Below are 19898 nucleotides of genomic sequence, written 5' to 3'. Positions count from 1 at the left end.
AAGGAGGACAGGAGGATTAGGGGAGACATGATAACGACATACAAAATACTGCGTGGAATAGACAAGGTGGACAGAGACTGGATGTTCCAGAGAGGAGACAGAGAAACAAAGGGTTACAATTCGAAGTTGAAGACTCAGATTAGTCACAGGGATGTTAGGAAGTATTTCTTCAGTCATAGAGTAGTCAGGAAGTGGAATAGTCTAACAAGTGATGTAGCTGAGGCAGGAACCATACATAGCTTTAAGATGAGGTATGATAAAGCTCATGGAGCAGGGAGAGGGGGGACCTAGTAGCGTTCAGTGAAGAGGCGGGACCAGGAGCTGAGTCTCGACCCCTACACAAAAAGTACGAGCAGGGAGAGAGTGATCCTAGTAGCGACTAGCGAAGAGGAGGGGCCAGTAGCTGTGATTCGGTCCCCTGCAACTAGAAATAGGCAAGTACACCCACCCACCTACACTCTCGGGGTAAGCATAGTTCCGAGCATCTTCCCTGAGGCACATATCAAGTAAATATCCGCTGCAGCAAGCGCAAGTCTGGCTAATTAAAGGACAGCTTTCCGGAAAATCAGCGAAGAGGCATTCACAACGTTGTATACGGCATTTGTCAAACCCATCTTGGAGTAAGCAGCCCTTGTATGAAACCCATATCTGAAAAAGCATGTAAAGCAGCTCGAGAAAGTACAAATATTTGCAATGAAACTAGTCCTAGAGCTAAAGGGTATGAACTATGATGTTAGGCTAGAGGACAAAAGAGCTAGAGGCGATATTATTAAGACGTAGAAAATAGTGAAAGGAATTGACAGAGGTGACAGGGAGAGTCTGAGAGGTGAGGATACAGTTGGAAGTTAAAAAGTACAGATGATCCAAAGGGATGGTAGGAAATATTTGTTTAGTCATAGAGTGCTCAAGAAGTGAAACTACATAGACAGTAAAGTGGCAGAGGCAGAACCCATACGCAGCTTTAAGAACAGGTGTGACAGGGCTCATGCAGGTAGGGGAGGAGATTAATTAGTAGCAGCCAGTAAAGAGGCGGGACCAGTAGCTGAGATTCGACCCCTGCAACCACAATTAGGTGAATTAGGCGAGTAAGTACACACACACACACACACACACACACACACACACACACACACACACACACACACACACACAGGAGGAGCTCGGACTCGACCCCCGCAACCTCAACTAAGTGAGTACACACACACACACACACACACACACACACACACACACACACACACACACACACACACACATCATAAGGAATCATTCAGGACCCTGTACACCGTGTACGTTAGGCCCATATTGGAGTATGCGGCACCAGTTTGGAACCCACACCTAGCCAAGCACGTAAAGAAACTAGAGAAAGTGCAAAGGTTTGCAACAAGACTAGTCCCAGAGCTAAGAGGTATGTCCTACGAGGAGAGGTTAAGGGAAATCAACCTGACGACACTGGAGGACAGGAGAGATAGGGGGGACATGATAACGACATACAAAATACTGAGAGGAATTGACAAGGTGGACAAAGACAGGATGTTCCAGGGATTGGACACAGTAACAAGGGGACACAGTTGGAAGCTGAAGACACAGATGAATCACAGGGATGTTAGGAAGTATTTCTTCAGCCACAGAGTAGTCAGTAAGTGGAATAGTTTGAGAAGCGATGTAGTGGAGGCAGGATCCATACATAGCTTTAAGCAGAGGTATGATAAAGCTCACGGCTCAGGGAGAGTGACCTAGTAGCGATCAGTGAAGAGGCGGGGCCAGGAGCTCGGACTCGACCCCCGCAACCTCAACTAGGTGAGTACACACACACACACACACACACACACACACACACACACACACACACACACACACACACACACACACACACACAATACAATGCAGAAAACCGAAGAAAACAAACAGGAACGCTAGAAAAGAATACGTAGGAAGACAATTGGAAGCTGAAAGCCAGTTTGAAAGTTACTCCACAGCTACAAAAAAAATAAAAAAAAATTAAAGACTATGATAGAGCAAGTGATAAACCGAGGAGAGGGGAGAAACACTGACGGAGACGGAGTGTGACAGAGAAGAATGTGAAGTGTTTAGCTAATGATTCAAAGAAACCATTTCAGAAGAAAGCGGGAAGCTAGTGGAAGACACTGTAGTCAGCACAAACCAACAATACCGTAGAGTATTGACACAACAAAAGAAGCGAGAGAATGGAAAAAAGAAACAGTTATATAACCCAGTTGTAAACGTATTCAACCTTTCTTTGCAATCAAGAGAGCTTCCAAAATAGTCGCCCTATTTATAAATAGGGCGACAAACAAGAGGCTTCGAATTACAGCCAGTATCTCTAACATCTATAATGTCAAAAGTTCCAGAGAAGATAGAAAGAAATATAATGTTGGGACATCTGGAGTGTTTACGAATGGAACATACTGTCTAACAAATTTTCTGAATTTTACTACAGTCTCAGAGATTACAGAAGAAGGACAAGATTGGGTGGATTGCATTTTTTGTGGACTGTAGACAATCATTTGATGCAGTACCACAACAGAGCTCAGTCCAGATATTAGAGGAACAGAGTCAAAAAGACAAGAGTACTCTACTTGATTAGGGAGTACTTAAATGATGAAAGGTAGAGAGTAACGACAAGGGATGAAGCAAGCAAATGGGAGAGAGAGTTACGAGTGTGTTTTCGCAAAGATCAGCTTTAGGAACCTACTGTTCTTAATATACGTGAATGATTTACCAGAAGGGATTGAGTTCTATTTTTTACTATTTGCTGATGTAAAACTCATGAGAAGAATGAAAAATAAAGAGGACAATGAGACCCCCAACAGATTGCAGAAGTGCTCACAAAAGTGGCTTCTCGAGATCAACACAAACAAAGGCAGGATCATGTGTTTGGAGAAGGAAAGCTCTGACCGGACACATAGTACAGCATGAACGGAGAGAAACTGTAAATATCAGTTAAAAGTATCTGGGTGGGGAATATAACACACAGCATACCGCTACAATTCCACAGAAACTGTATAACTGAAACGGCATATTCAAGGCTAGCAAATCTCTGAATATCATTCAAGAAATTGAATGAGGAATTCTTCAGAACCTTGTATATGATAATTATTATACCAATCACTGAGTACGCGTCCCCAACGTGGAGCTGACATCTGGTCAAGACATGAAGAAACACGAGCAGCTCTCTAAGTTTGCAACCTCGCAATTATCAGAAGTGAGAGAAATACATTGTGAGAGGATGCTGAATGAATTGAACCTCATAGGAGAGAAGAACAATGGAAGACATCGTAACTATGTACAGAATTTTAAGAGGGATTGACAAGTGAGTGATGAAATGTTTCATTTTTATCGGGTCACTCTGCATCGGTAGGTTAATAATAATAAAAAAAGTTAAATTGTTCTTTTTTTATGGAAAGAAGTTAAACTAACCTAACCTCACCTAATCTAATCTAACCTAACGAAATCGAATCTAACTTAAACAAGAAATGTATGTGAGAGTTAAGAGAATGGGTTGTGTATCTAACAAAGTAATATTTTAAATGTTTCTAGATCCGCTATATACATCATGAGGACGACGCTGCAGCTGCAGCAGCGGCAGCATCGTAAATATTTTCTAAGTTTCACTGCTTTCACATTAGATTTGGTCGTTCGTAGTTCGTGTTCTGGCTCTAATAGATTTATAAATAAGATTAAATTTCGCTCAATATTTGGCTCTGCTGGTAATAAACATAAGTGTCATAATTTTACCAGTTTTTCATTTTGCTAAAACCCTGGGTTTATGTTTTGCAAGGTCTAAAGCTCGGTTTAATTCTGTGCTTAAGCTAGTTATATTTACCTCTTAAGGCATGTACAGTAACTGTGAAAGTAGAGTCATAGTGAGAGTAATAGTGGGAGGAATAGCGAGAGTATAGCGACAATACAGTGACTGTAGGTACTGCGACAATACAGTGATTGTGAGATTTTGAGTGTACAATGTGTGTAAGTGTTCAGTAATTGTGAAAATACCTTGATTGTGAGAGTTCAGTAATTATGACAGTACAGTGCTTGTGAGAGTACAGTGCTTGTGAGAGTACAGTGACTAAGAATTCACTGACTTTGAAAGTAAGGCGATTGTGAGAGGGTTGTGATTGTGGGAGTAGAGTGATTGTGAGAATAAGGTGATTATTCCGTGACTTTGAGAATACACGTGCTGAGTACGTAATACTCAGACTTCCACAGATAAAAAGCAAAGAATGAGTACATTCGTAGCGGGAACACAGATGAGATCAGAGTCGTCAAATTATAAACCCAATGAAAAAATCTATAACGAAATCCTTGTACACTCAGATTAAATAAATCTGTAAGATTTATGTTCTTAACGAACAATGACGGTAACAAAGGAATGTAAAGAGAGAGGAGTGTAGTGTGGGTACAGAAGATGGTGGTAATTGGAAACTGGAAAGAGAGAGAGAGAGAGAGAGAGAGAGAGAGAGAGAGAGAGAGAGAGAGAGGCAAAAAGAGAGAGAGGCAGAGGCAGAGAGGCAGAGAGGCAGAGAGAGAGAGAGAGAGAGAGAGAGAGAGAGAGAGAGAGAGAGAGAGAGAGAGAGAGAGAGAGAGAGAGAGAGAGAGAGAGAGAAGAGAGAGAGAAGATAATATATGTAGGGAGACGAAAGATAATGTAGACAGAGGAAGAAGATTATGGAAGAGCTGAAATGAAAAATATTATTTAGAAGTGAATGAGGAAAAGTAGAGACAGGATTCCAAATCTGGAACCTAGGCTCATGTGTGGAACCTAGGCTCATATGTGGAACCTAGGTTCACGTGTGGAATCTAGGCTCATTTGTGGAACCTAGGTTCACATGTGGAACCTTTGATGAAATGTGTAACCTAGGCTCAAATGTGGAACCTTGGCTCAAATGTGGAACCTAGGCTCAAATGTGGAACCTAGGCTCAAATGCGGAACCTAGGCTCAAATGTTGAACCTAGGCTCACATGTGGAACCTAGGCTCACATGTGGAACCTAGGCTCACATGTGGAACCTAGGCTCAAATGTGGAACCTAGGCTCAAATGTGGAACCTAGGCTCATATGTGGAACCTATGGTCACATGTGGAACCTAGGATCATGTGTGGAACCTCGGCTTAATACCTTTTCCTCTGATATATCTTTGAAGTGTTTCAGTAGATTTCCTAATATCGCATTGCGACCCTGGGTCAGGCTTGTCTGGTGCTTGCCTAATCCACCAGGCTGTTATTGCCGGTGGCCTGCAAAATTATTGATTTGGCGAAGATATATGTCCAATTTCCTTTTGAAAGCCTCTATTCTTGTTCCGGCAGTGTTTCTAATATCTTGGGGTAGAGTACTGAGCATTCTGTGACCACGGATGTTGATGCATTGATCTCGTACTGTGCCCACAGCACCCCAGGTTTTCTTGGGTTTATATACGCATTCTCTCATATCTCTCACTCCAGTATGTTGTTATGGCCGTGTGCAGATTTGGGATCAAGCCCTCAAGTGCCTTTCAAGTATATTATGTATATCTTCTTCGCTTCAGTTAGTATTTAGGGCTTCGAGGCTATCCCAGTAATTTAAATGGTTTTGTTGGCTCTGTCTGCGGGCCGTAAATAATCTCTGTATCGATTCCAACTCTGGCATTTCTCCCGCCCTGAAAGGAGCTGTCGGCATTATCAGTTAACATTCTTACCCAATCATCATTTAATATTCTTAACCAATCACTTAATATCCTTTACCAATCATAACGTAACTTCCTCAGTCTATCATCACTTGGCAAGCATCACTTAACATCCTATGCAAATCATCACTTAACATCCTCTGCAAATCATCACTTAACATCCTCTGCAAATCATCACTTAACATCCTCTGCAAATCATCACTTAACATCCTCTGCAAATCATCACTTAACATCCTCTGCAAATCATCACTTAACATCCTCTGCAAATCATCACTTAACATCCTCTGCAAATCATCACTTAAGTGCCTACCAGGAAATATACTAAACTGTGTAGATGAATGGATCACAGAACTGAAAAGTTGATAAATTAGACACATGTGCAACACTTGGGTATCTTTAATGACGAAACGTTTCGCCACACAGCGGCTTCATCAGTCCATACAAAGGAATTTGAGGTAATTAGTCCCTCAGCCTTGAGTCGATATGGTCAGTCCAACAACCTTTTCAAGATCGATGGACTGACCACATCGACTCAAGGTTGAGGGACTGATTACCTCAAACTCCTCATGTTCTTCACCATTCTCCTTTGTATGGACTGATGAAGCCACTGTGTGGTGAAACGTTTCCTCGTTAAAGATACCCAAGTGTTGCACATGTGTCTAATTAATCTTATTAAATTGTCTTGTAAGGCTTCACTATATAACAAACTCAACTATAATTGACCAGTTTACCAGCAGAAAAGACACCTCAAGTTTATGAATCTGTAACTGTTGCTGGAATAACAGTCTTGACTCGAATCTTTGGGAAACGAAAAAACAGATACAGTAACGTGTCATAAGAGGAATACAATACGTGATACACAAAAACAAGTTTTATATAGGTGCCAGATCAACCAGGCTGTGATGGATATGTGGGGCAGCGGGCCTCCAGTTGCATCAACCTGGTTGACCAGGCAAGCACCAGACGAGAGTAGAGAAACTCTCGAAACGCTTCAAAGGTATATCAAATGGGGTTAAGTTACACCTGCTAGTAATGAAAGTGAGCAAGGCAAATGTTATTTGATGTTTTAATGGAGGGAAAACAAGCAAAAAAAAAATAAAAACAACTTAGGATTAATAACAAAGATCAAAAAAAAATTCTTTCTTGGAGAAATAATCAGAATGCCACCCACACCAGTCCACTAACACCCAGGATGCCACCCACACCAGTCCACTAACAGCCAGGATGCCACCCACACTAGTCCACTAACACCCAGGATGCCACCCACACCAGTCCACTAACAGCCAGGATGCCACCCACACCAGTCCACTAACACCCAGGATGCCACCCACACCAGTCCACTAACACCCAGGATGCCACCCACACCAGTCCACTAACACCCAGGATGCCACCCACACCAGTCCACTAACACCCAGGATGCCACCCACACCAGTCCACTAACAGCCAGGATGCCACCCACACCAGTCCACTAACACCCAGGATGCCACCCACACCAGTCCACTAACACCCAGGATGCCACCCACACCAGTCCACTAACACCCAGAATGCCACCCACACCAGTCCACTAACACCCAGGATGCCACCCACACCAGTCCACTAACACCCAGGATTCCACCCACACCAGTCCACTAACACCCAGGATGCCACCCACACCAGTCCACTAATAGCCAGGAAGCCACCCAAACCAGTCCACTAAGACCCAGGATGCCACCCACACCAGTCCACTAACAACCAGGATGCCACCCACACCAGTCCACTAACACCCAGGATGCCACCCACACCAGTCCACTAACACCCAGGATGCCACCCACACCAGTTCACTAACACCCAGGATACCACCCACACCACTCCACTAACACCCAGGATTCCACCCACACCAGTCCTTTAACACCCAGAATACCACCCACACCAGTCCACTAACACCCAGGATGCCACCCACACCAGTCCACTAACACATAGGATGCCACCCACGCCAGTCCACTAACACCCAGGATTGCACCCACTCCAGTCCACTAACACATAGGATGCCACCCACAACAGTCTACTAACACCCAGGATGCCACCAACACCACTCTATTAACACCCAGGATGCCACCCACATCAATCCACTAACACCCAGGATGCCACCCACACCAGTCATTTAACACCCAGAACGCCACCCACACCAGTCCACTAACACCCAGGATGCCACCCACACCAGTCCACTAATAGCCAGGATGCCACCCACCCCAGTCCACTAACACCCAGGATGCCACCCACACCAGTCCACTAACACCCAGGATGCCAGACACACCAGTTCACTAAGAGCCAGGATGCCACCCACACCAGTCCACTAACACCCAGGATGCCACCCACACCAGTCCACTAACACCCAGGATGCCACCCACACCAGTCCACTAACACCCATGATGCCACCTACACCAGTCCACTAACACCCAGGATGCCACCCACACCAGTTCACTAACAGCCAGGATTCCACCCACACCAGTCCACTAACACCCAGGATGCAACCCACACCAGTCCACTAACAGCCAGGATTCCACCCACACCAGTCCACTAACACCCAGGATGCCACCCACACCAGTCCTCTAACAGCCAGGATGCCACCCACACCAGTCCACTAACAGCCAGGATGCCACCTACACCAGTCCACTAACACTCAGGATGCTACCCACACTATTCAACTAACACCCATGATGTCACCGAAACCAGTCCACTAACACCCAGGATGCCACCCACACCAATCCACTAACACCCAAGATGCAACCGACACCAGTCCACTCATACCCAGAATGCCACCCACACAACACCACTAACACCCAGGATGCTACCCACGCCAGACCACTAACACGCAGGATGCCACACACACCAGCCCACTACCACCCAGGATGCCACCCACACCAGACCAATAACTCCCAGGATGTCAACCACACCAGTCAACTAACAACTAGAATGCCACCCACACCAGTCCACTAACACCCAGAATGCCACCCACACCAGTCCACTAACACCAAGGATGCCACCCACACAGTCCACTAACACCCAGGATGCCACCCACACCAGTCCACTAACACCAAGGATGCCACCCACTAACACCCAGAATGCCACCCACACAGTCCACTAACACCCAAGATGCAACCCACACCAGTCCATTAACACCCAGGAAGTGGAAAAAGCATTAAATACAGTTTACATAGCTAATGAATCGGTGTTAAAACATGCAATACAATTAGTGATGCGAAATAACAATACACAAAAAACAAATTCTGGCCAAGATAGGCAGTACAATTCGGAACACCGCACAACAAAACTTCAATTGTCACAGAAAACAAAAGAAAAGCGGGTGAAGATGCAGCTGCCATGCGAGGGAAAATCCTTAAATGTACAATAACATACTAACATACACCAGAATATATTTCAAAATGTCACATAAGGAACGGCGTCATTTTGATAAAAACTGCTGACAATTTCACCTTAAGTCACGTAAATCTGAAAATATTACGCCCTAAGTTGCCTAAAATGCCACAGGAAAAGAACTTACAATACGAAATTTCGTATCAAAGAAGCCAGTGTGTGATAAGAAAAGATATTTTATGTAGAGAAAAGCCATGTCAAGGACTAGACAGAATATACAATGAAAAGCTATAGTGAATAGAGACACACATGACAATGAAACTCAACTAACCAGTTTGTAATCCAAGGGCCAAGCCTACATTATATATTATAATCAAGGGGAAGCGCTAAACCCGTAGGTTTATACAGCGCATGTGGGGGGGGGGATGTGGAAGGTCTTCAGGCTTAATTTAGGGAACTGGAGCACAGATCCAATTCCCTAGATCAAGAGCCCCTCACCAGCGTCAAGGAACCTCCCTTGAGGGGCCAAACCTACCACAGCTCACAGTAACAGAATCACTGGAGAGAAGAGATACAAGAACCAAATAACAAGACTGTACAGTTTCATAGGTAGTAACTAATGCCAATAACAAAAACATCCTAAATGGTGAATCCTCTTCCTTCTTAATTAACAATTAGGGTTTAAAAGCAAATCAATATAACAAAATTAACTAAATGAGTAGGTTACTCACAGAAACATGCAATGTTTGCAGCGTTCATTGAAATATACTAAAGCAGTTTTTTGAACAGTGAGATATGCGTACAAAATTGCAATTAATATGTTTATGAGAGAGTAAATAAGTCATAGGATATGAGAGACTCGTTTAATTGACCAGGAAGGTTAAACTCGTCCAACGAGGCAGCTGAAGTAATAGTTTTAAAGTGTAGAACAAGAATTTGATAATAACGAAAAGGAGCACTGCATAAAAAACACAGAACCATTTCATATTAGGAAAGGAGCAGGTAAAAGACTTAGGCATGACAGTGTCAAATGACCTATCATTCAGAAAACGCAATAAGGCAAATGTTATGAAGGCCAAAAACATGAGAGGATGGATAATGAGAGCTTCCGAAACAAGATTAATAATGTCAGTGCCGTCAACAATGGAGCCGTCAACCCTGTTTGATGTTGACGGCTCCATTCAAGGCAGAAGAGACATCAAAGCTAGAAAAGGTACGGGGATCGATTAGTGCTTGCATAAAGCCAATAAAGCTTTTAAATAACTATGAACGCCTCAAAATACTTGATATATACTCTCAGAAGCAAAAAAAAAAACAAAAAAAAAAAAACACCAGCGATACCAGCTAATATATACTCGCGGGTCTAGTCACACAATTATACACTACCATAATAACGTTCTGGGGCGAGAAATATGAAAGATTAAAATAGGCCCAGTGAAAATCAGAGGCGAAATATGCTTAATAAGAAAACGATGTACCAGCATAGGTGGCCCAAGACTATTATTCAACTTGCTACCAAAGGATATCAGAAACACTGCAGAACAAAAAAAAAAATTGAAAAGTGGATAGTTTCCTCTGACAAGTGCCAGATTAACCAGCACATTATTGATATGTTAACCAACAGGCTGTAAACAGCAACAGCCAGGTAGAACAGGAATTTAAGAGGATAGCCTAGCCGCAGGCCGGACTGCGAGGATAGAAAAACTTTGGGAACCTGACACAGGTATAACCTCCATCAATCATCACTTAACATACTTTATCAACAATGATTTAACATCCTCTTATTATCACATCTATTAACACAAGACATTTGAGATAGGTGTTGGTTCTCTGCCGTTTGTTCGTTCATAGTTCCTTCCTGTTGTCCTTCAAGCACGCACTCTATAATTTATTCCAGACCCTTTCTCCTCCTCCTCAGTCCTTCGCCTATCTCCATTTCCCGCAATATACCCTCTTAATTCATTTTCTTCACTTTTATTTTACACTTCATCCTCCTCCTCACCCCACATCTGTTTCTCCACTGCCCCCCTACAACCCTCTATGTTCCTTCATCACCCACTCCAGCCTCCATCACGACTCCAGCCTCCATCATCCTCCATCTCTCCAACCTCCATCACCTCTCCAGCCTCCTTTACCCCTTCAGCCCCCATCACCACCTCCAGCTCCCATCACTACCTCCAGCTCCAATCACCATCTCCAGCTCCCATCACCACCTCCAGCCTCCATCATGTTCCATCTCTCCACCCTCCTTTACCCCTTCAGCTCCCATCACCACCTCCAGCTCCCATCATCACCTGCAGCCTCCATCACCACCTCCTGCCTCCATCACCACCTCCAGCCTCCATCACCACCTCCAGCCTCCATCTTGCTCAACACCCGGCTGGTCTTCTGCTGACCATGTTTCACAGAGGACAAAAACTCACAGGAGCAGAACATGAAAGTCCTCCCTTTCCTGGTCTGGCGCACTCCCTCTCTCATTATTATTATCCATTTTCCCTTCTATAGAGTTTCCTCGTATCTCATCCATCTCTACTCCTTTTCTTTTCACTTCCTTTGGAGTTCCTCGTTCTCGTTTCTTCTTGAACTCTTCCATTCCCACATTTCTAAGGAATACATTCAAGCCTCTGGCCTTTATATGTCTTGAATCATTTCCTAATTCTTTTACTTTCCCTTATTTATTATTTCCCGTTCATTTTCTTATTTTTTTCCTATCTTCCCTTATTACAGCTGCAATAATCACAAAGTTTACAAATTATGGATAATTTTTTTTTAATTATGATACTTTCATTTTTCACTCGTGACTTGTGCTACTCTTGTGAAGAACAAAATTCATCCGTTTCTTTTATTTGTTCAGGTTTCTCTCGTTTCTCAGGTTTCTCCTCCTCCTTATTCACTAGTTATCATCTATATCTTTCTCTTTCTTTTAAATGCAGGTTACTCCCTGTTCAATACTTTCATATCTTCTGTCACTTTACCCCTCCTATTACCCATCACCGACCCTGTTACCATCCCTCTCCTCCATATCCATCACCTCGTATCTACCTGCTGTTTCCCTCCTCCATCTACCTCAATCCCCTCGCCCTCCATATCCATCACCTCCCCTTTCCCCTCCCCATCAATCTCCATCACCTGCCCTCCCCTTGTGCAAGTGTGTATATCACGCACAACTCGTCCTCACGTTAAAACTAAACCTTTAAACTTTTTACCGGTTTTCTTTATTTATGTTAGGATAGTTTACAATAGTTTAAAACACACATACACGTTTATTATTCTTAATATATATATTTACATATATATATATATATATATATATATATATATATATATATATATATATATATATATATATATATATATATATACCTTTTCCCAAAAATTTTCTTTATGGCGAAGATATTTTTTTTAAAATTAATGCTAATGAAAATTTATAATTTTCCCCAAAAAAATTTTTTAAAAAACTTTAACCTTATTATAAAAAAGGAACAATATTTTTTAAACCGGGCAATTAAATATATTTTGGGTTTTTTTAAACAAATAAAATTTTTCCACCCCGTCCCCCTTTTGGACCGGCAAAACATCCAGGGGGGGGGTTTTAAACCCCGCGGTCAGAAATCTAAAAACTCCAGACCGTGCTTTTCCACGGGCCCTAACGCGACGTTTTTTTTCGGGCCCGCGAGTTTTCCCAAAGGGGTGAAATATTTTTTTTTCTTAAATTCATTATGTTTTTTTGGCAAAATTTTTGGTTCAAATTTTCACTTGTCCTTTTGGGCAAGGGGGGCCTTCTTTTAAGCCGGATCCCCCAAAGTTCCCTATTCCCCGACATGTATATGTGTTATTGTGTGTATGTGTGTGTGATTTTGTGTGTGTGTGTGTGTGTGTGTGTGTGTGTGTGTTGTTGTCTGTTGTCTGTCTTCTGTTTTTTGCCGAATAGGGAAACTTTATTTCGCTTAATAAAAGCTCTTGTTCCGAAAAAAGGCAAAACAAAATTTTTTTAATCCAAAAATTTTCCCGAAAATCTTTTCGGGAATTTAAACAAAAAAAAATATTTTCATTTTTTTAAATTATTAAATTTTGTAAATTATCTAAAAAAAATTTAAATTAAAAAAAACTAAAAAAATTGGGCTATGAAAGATTGGTTAAGTTTTCTGGGTTTTTTTAAAAAATTTTAATTTAAATTTCATAAAAGGAAAAAAAAATTTTTTAAACTAAAAAAAAAAATATTGAAAGGACTTAATTTTTAAATGAGTTCTTGCTAATTGAAAATTTTTCCCTTTTCCCTTTTTGACATTAATATATATATTTTTTATATATATATATATATATATATATATATATATATATATATATATATATATATATTTTAATTTCCCAAATATATATTTTAAAAATTAAAAATAATTTTTTAAACAAAATTTTAAAAGAGATAATTGTTGATATAAAGACAGCTTTATACAGTACACAGTGAGAAAATACTTCTAAGTACATTTTTTAAACGTTTTTGAAACCCGATTATAATCGAAAATCTCATCCAGCTTTTTAGAACGGGGGGCCCCTTTCCCAAAAATTCTGGGGCATTGGGAGCCTCACTGAGTCGCTGGAACTATATAAAATTTCCCTTTGAGGTATATGTGGAGAAAAAAATGAAAAATATCTATGAGAAAAAAGGAATATGAAAGTATATGAAAATCACTCTTATATGGGTTGTAAACTTGGGTTGTAAATGCTGAAACGGGGAGGCGGTTGGGGGCAGTGAAGATTTCGGGTCTAAGGGCAATGTTTGGTGAAAATTTTCCCGAAAATTTTGGGTGGGGGGTTGGGGAGAAGGTCCCGGGTTAATAAAAGTAATTGAAGGGCTGGAGAGGGTTGGGTGGTTTGGTCATTTAGGGGGGATGGATTAAGGGGAATTTTGGCATAAATCTTGGGAAAGGGGCGGGGGGGGATCGTCCTCGAAAGGTTGGAGGGGGGGGCAGCGGGTTTTTTTGGGGCGGGGGGTTTGGAAATTCCCCAAACGAAGCATGCTGGGGCGTGGGGGGATGGGGGGAATGGAAGGGAATGGTATTTGGGCCCTGACGGGGCTTTTTGGAGTGGGGGCGGAAAATTTTTAGGGGAAAGGGTTCCCAGGAAACCATTTATTTTAAAAGCCGGACTTGAGTACTAAATGGGAAGCACAATGCCTGCCAGCACAAAGGATTTTTGGGGATTTGGGTTGGAGGATATTTTTAAAAACCTTTTATCTCTTCTAAACTTTTGTGCCCCTAAAAAACCCTCTGAAAAAATGATTGTGTGTGATTGAGGGAAAATGTTAATGATGAAAGTTTTTTCTTTTAAAGATTTTTTTTTTTTTGAAAAGGTCCCCCCCCCCGGATTGGAGCCCAACGAAAAAATTAAAAATAAATAAATAAATAAATAATTTTTTTCCCAAAACCAAGTCAGCCGTCTCCCCCCCAGGAGGACTAAAAAAAATCCAAAAAACACTTTCATCATTCAACACTACCCAGGCTCCCCCAGTCATGGCACAAAACCCCCCCACAGTGCTGGTCTGGCCCAGAACCGGCCCCGGACCCAGCCAGCCCCCCCCCACCCCCAGTGGGGACCCCCCCCCAAACCCCACCCCCCAACTCCTCGGCCCCAAAACCCGGAACTGGAAATATACAACCATCTAAAACCATAAATATACAAAATCATTCCCAAAGCCCAAAGGCCCCCAAAATTGCAGAGGGTTGGAGGAGTCTCCTCCTTCTTCTCTACTGGGAAAAAAATTGGAACCCAGGCAGGGTCCCCCTGGATAACCCTAAAGGATATAGTGCAGTCCCAAAACCTGCAAAATTGACAACACATCCCCCAAACAATTTCAAAAGGTGAATTTTTTCCAAATATTATCCCCAGGGCATCTGTAAGCATGGAAAACAGGGGAAAAATGGGACATAAAACCACCACCCCAAAAAAATGTGGACCCCCTGTCTAAAGTTTTGGGGAATTCTTCTTCCTGTATTTCTTTCCCCCAAAAAGGAAACCCCCTAAACCCCTCCAAAAAATGTTAAAAATTTGGCCCTCCCTTATTCCATCAAAAAGGGCCCAGGGGCACAGCCCCCTAAAAAAACAACAGTAGCTACGAAAACCCAACCCCAGGTGATTTTTAGTGGCGGAAACAAAAAAAAATGGAAAAAATAACAAAAATGTCCACCACCTTGGGGGCCTTTTTGGACGGGAAAGGCCCCCAAAGGGGCCCCCTTGGCCCCCCGGGTTTACAACTACTGATCCCAATAACAAAATCCCCCAAAAAACCCGAATACAACCTCTTCATATTTGCTAATATCGGGGCCTTGGCCATCCACCAACAACAAAATCCCTTTTTTACCCAGTGGATTTCCCCTGAGGGGGAAGTCTAATGAAATTTTTGCAGGCCTTCACGGACTCACAAAAAAGATCACTTTGACAGTGAAATATGGATAAGTGGTTTACAACCTTTTAGATGCGCGGAAAAAACGGCCAAAGGGGGTTTTGGGCCCGTATGTCAAAGAGTCCCTTTTCCACGGGTTGCCCGGGGGACCCAAAAAAGGGGGTTGAAATTCTATCCAAAAGATCGAGGGAAACCCAAACCTAGTCATTGGGTTGTTAAAAACCCCCAGATGCAACCTCCCCCAACAGTTTTGGGGGAAAAGGGTTCTGAAAATCCCCATTACCCGTTTGGAAAACCCCAGCTCCCTCCCCCCAAAAATCTTACTGTTGTGATTTCAACCTAAGGCATACAAAATGGAAAGAATCTTGGGAAATAATGTTTTAACAAACAATCCCCGGAGGTGGGGAAAATGAAAGGGGCACAAAATGGGGGTTTCTAAATCTCTGCAAAAAACACCAAACCCCAAACCGGGTGGGGGAAACCCAAAACTAGAAAACACACTGGGGCCTTATCTTTAAAAATTTAGGACCTGATGGGGGAAAATTAAATTCCAAAAAAAACTAAAATTTTCCAATTTAAAAATCCCGCCAAATTTTTCATCATAGGGTCCTTTATCAGCCCGAATGCATGTACCTGTGAAAAATGTCTTCCAAAAAAACAACAACAACAAGAACATCAACTGGGACCAGGTAAACCATGTCCCAAACGAAAAATGTTGGGGAAAATGTCTTAAAAACATGGGTCAAACCAATGCCTTAAAGGGTCCCAAATTCCGGGAGCCGGGAAACATGTTCTGGCATATTCCCCCAAAAGAGAAAAGGGAGGGGTAAACTGGGAGAAAAGAAATTTTTTCTCAGAAGACGACGAAAAAAGTCCCGGGCTCTCCAGGGTGCTTAAAAATATCTGATACACAAAGGAAAGGGCTGACCGGGAAATGAAACCTTTTTCAGACTTAAGTAAAAGGCTCTTCAGGAAACCGGAAGGGGGGGGGGGCTTAAAAACTATTTGTGGGGTTGGGAAAAAAATTAAAATTTTCTTTTCCCTTCAAAAAACCAAGGGAAAAACCATCTAGTATCAGGCCCTTTCTCAGACAGGGGTGGGACTTAAAAGATGACAACAAGGGAAAAGGTGGGTTTGAAAACCCGGGGCGGCTCTTTTTTTGGGGAACCCTTAAGGGCTGAGGGTCGACGACCCAAATGATTTTTTCCGGGTGAGCCTCAAAAACTCCATAAATGTATGGATTTTCCCACAAACCCAACTGCGACAGTTTCAAAAAAGCCATTGACAAACATGCCCCTTTCATTTGGGGCCCCCGGGGCTCATTTGGGAAATCGTTTTTTGTAAGGGGAAAACCCCCCTCGCGTCTTTAAAAACACTTTTGGGGGGGGCTTGGACTTTTTTTAAATTTTAATCATTTAAAAAAACGGGTATAGCCCCCACTTAAAGGTGGCAGCAAAGGGATTAACTAAGAACTGGAGACCAATAGTTCTGACTTTCCCCTATAAAATCCCGGGAAAAAGTCTTTTGAAGCAGGGGTTGCAAAAAACCCCCTGGAAATTTCCCCAAAAAAATGCACCCAAACCCCGGGCAACATGGGTTTTAGGGCAGGTCCTCCTTCCTTTTCACCTACTGGATCACTTGACGGCCTTTGGGTGCACTGGGGAAAAAAATCGAATGCGGGTTAAAATTTTAAAAGACTGCCAAAACATTTGGCAAATCACATGGGGAAAAGCCCATAAAATACGTCTAAAAGGGAAAAACGGGGAAAATGGGGGATGGATTTTAACCTAAAAAAATCGAACCAAAAAGGGGTTGGGCAACAGGTTAAATCGGAGGGCTGCCATGGGGAAAAGCTCCCGTTTCCCCAAACCCAAAAACTCCCCCATCTTTTTTCCATCCTCATATCAGAATAAACCAAAAGGGTATACACCACAGCACCTATCATCCTTTGCCCCGGGTGATACTAGGATCTGCATGAGGCTGTAAAACTGCTTTTGGGGGCACCTTAACCCCCAAAAAAGATATAAACAAGGGGTTATTCAACTAAACCTTTGATTTCCCAAAGAGGACAAATTCCCCTTTTTTCCTTTGGAAAAAGGAGGGGAAAATAAAAAAGAAAAGTTTCTACGCTCCGGGCCCTACAATGGGCGGGGAAAAAAAAAGTAAAAGGGCCGGGGGGGTAATGTCTGAGGATCCTTACCCTTTTAAGGGTCCCCAACAATCCCGATCGCATTTCAGAAAATGATAAAGGGGTTATTTGGGGAAATTTCCCAAAAAGAGGGGAAAGCCCAAACCCATGGTGTCCTTTTCAAATGTTTTCTCTCTGGGGTGGAATACTGCTGACTTAACAATATCCCATTTTAAAGCGGGGAAATCGCAGATCTAGAAAGTGTAAATCCTTTTGCATTTTAAGTTCTTCCCAAAAAAACCCTTTAAATACTGGGAAACCCTTGGAACCCCTTGACTTTGTACCCCTTGGAACGCAGGAGGGAGATATATCATAATCTACACTTGGAAAATCTTGGGAAAGGGAAAGGTCCCCAAAACTGCCCCAGAAATCCTCCCCCAAAGAAAATAAAAGACTGGGCAGGCGTGCAAAAGCCCCCAATAAAAGTGGGGCCCTTGGTTTAAAACTTTCGGGAAAAACACCAAAAAGTGTCCGGGGGCCCAAAAAAGGGTTTTAAAAGCCCCCCATCAAACTTGGGGTTTCCCAAAAAACCCCGGGTGCCCCTTTGAAGTGGACCGAAAACCTAAAGTCAGTGCCGGAAACAACCGGGGTGTGGGTCGTACGTTGGAAATGCGTGCGGCCAAACAGTAACGGCCCCAGTTATCGGGCCCCGATCCCCTCCGGGGGGCCCGGTTTGGGCCGGGCCGCGAAACGGGGTCCCGGGAAAACCTCCGGCCTCCGGAAATCCTCAATCTCCAAAACACTGTTTTGGGGTTTGGGGCACAACAGTTTGAAACACCGTATAAAAATGCAAAAATTCCCCCAAAGGGCCCAAAATTTTGACCTTTCCTTTAAAAAATGCGGGGATTGTTCCCATTACCCACTCAAATCCGGCTATAAAAAAAACCAGCTCAGATCCCCTTTACTAATTTTTCCCCCCGCTCCCCCTCCCAGCTAGTCAAAGGGCCCCCTACCCTTCGTCTCCCTTCACTCCCATCTAAACGTTCCTTGCACCTTGGGAAGTCCAAAACCCCCCGCCCCCAAAACCTCCTTTCCCCCCCATCCCCCTTTTCGAGGACACCCCCACCCCCTTCCCTTTCCCACAGATTTATCGCTCTCCTTTTCATTCTACTTTAAAACCATCTCTCTAAAACCAAAAACCCCCTCCCAACAGCCCTCTTCAGCCCTCTGACTAATATTTTCCCCACCTTCTCAATTTCCACACTCCGTTTTGTAAAATTTTTTAAAACATTCCCCTTAACGGACATCTCATTCAAACCCTCCTCGCTCGCTTTTTTCAATTTCCCCACCCATATAATTTTACTACTATTTTTCATACATTCCCTTTTTTGCCCCCAAATAACTTGTCTCCACATATCCTCAACCCCCTCCCCTTTTTTTTCATCAATTTTATGATTAACCTCACCCTATAAATCCACCCCTGACGTCAACTCCCAAACACAAAAAATTCACTTTTTCCCATACTCCTCCCCAATTATATCCATTTTTTCTTTATAAAAATCATTTGATCCCTTATAAAACCCTTTTTTCTTTTACTTTAAAATTTTCCTTACACCCCCAAAAACATCTACTAACTTTCAATTTTTTTTGAACTCCCCTAAACACAAATTTCAACAAAAAATAACTATGTCAATTCCCATTTTGTTTTTTCCCAGAATTTAAAACCACCCCCCTCAGAACCCTAGCATTTATTTTTACAACCCCCCTCATAAATATTTAAACAACCATGGTGACTTACATCATCTAACACCTCTTTTCCGGAATGTTTCCCTTTTCTTCTACACCTAACCTGGCCTCACTATCCCCCATAAAACTCTTTTCAGTATTTGTACCTTTTCCTATTCCCAAACGAACTCTTACATTCTCCCAATCCACCCCATCTATCCTTTTCTAAATCCATAAATGCAATAAAACCCCCACCTTTATTAAAACTTTTACATATATGCTTCAATGTAAACACTGATCTCCATCCCCCTACCCACTTTAAACCTCCCCTTGTCCACCAATCTACATTCTTCTTACCTCCCCAATTCTTTCAATAAAAAACCCTACCCGTACACTTTTTTTCCTGGTATACTCCAGTATATTTATTTCTCTATAATTTTACAATCTCTTTTTTCCCCCCTTTTCCCTTTTTTAAAGGGCATCTCTCTCTAAAACCCCGGGGTTTTTCCTCTTTTACATTTTTAAACCAAATACCAACCACTCCCTGATGTTTTTTCATCAGGGCGCAACCGCCCCCCGGAGGATCCCAACGGGGTCATGGGTGGAAAT

This window comes from Cherax quadricarinatus, chromosome 4 (assembly GCF_038502225.1).
Source record: "Cherax quadricarinatus isolate ZL_2023a chromosome 4, ASM3850222v1, whole genome shotgun sequence".
NCBI classification, from domain to species: Eukaryota; Metazoa; Arthropoda; class Malacostraca; order Decapoda; family Parastacidae; genus Cherax; species Cherax quadricarinatus.
This window is presented reverse-complemented; position numbering follows the sequence as displayed.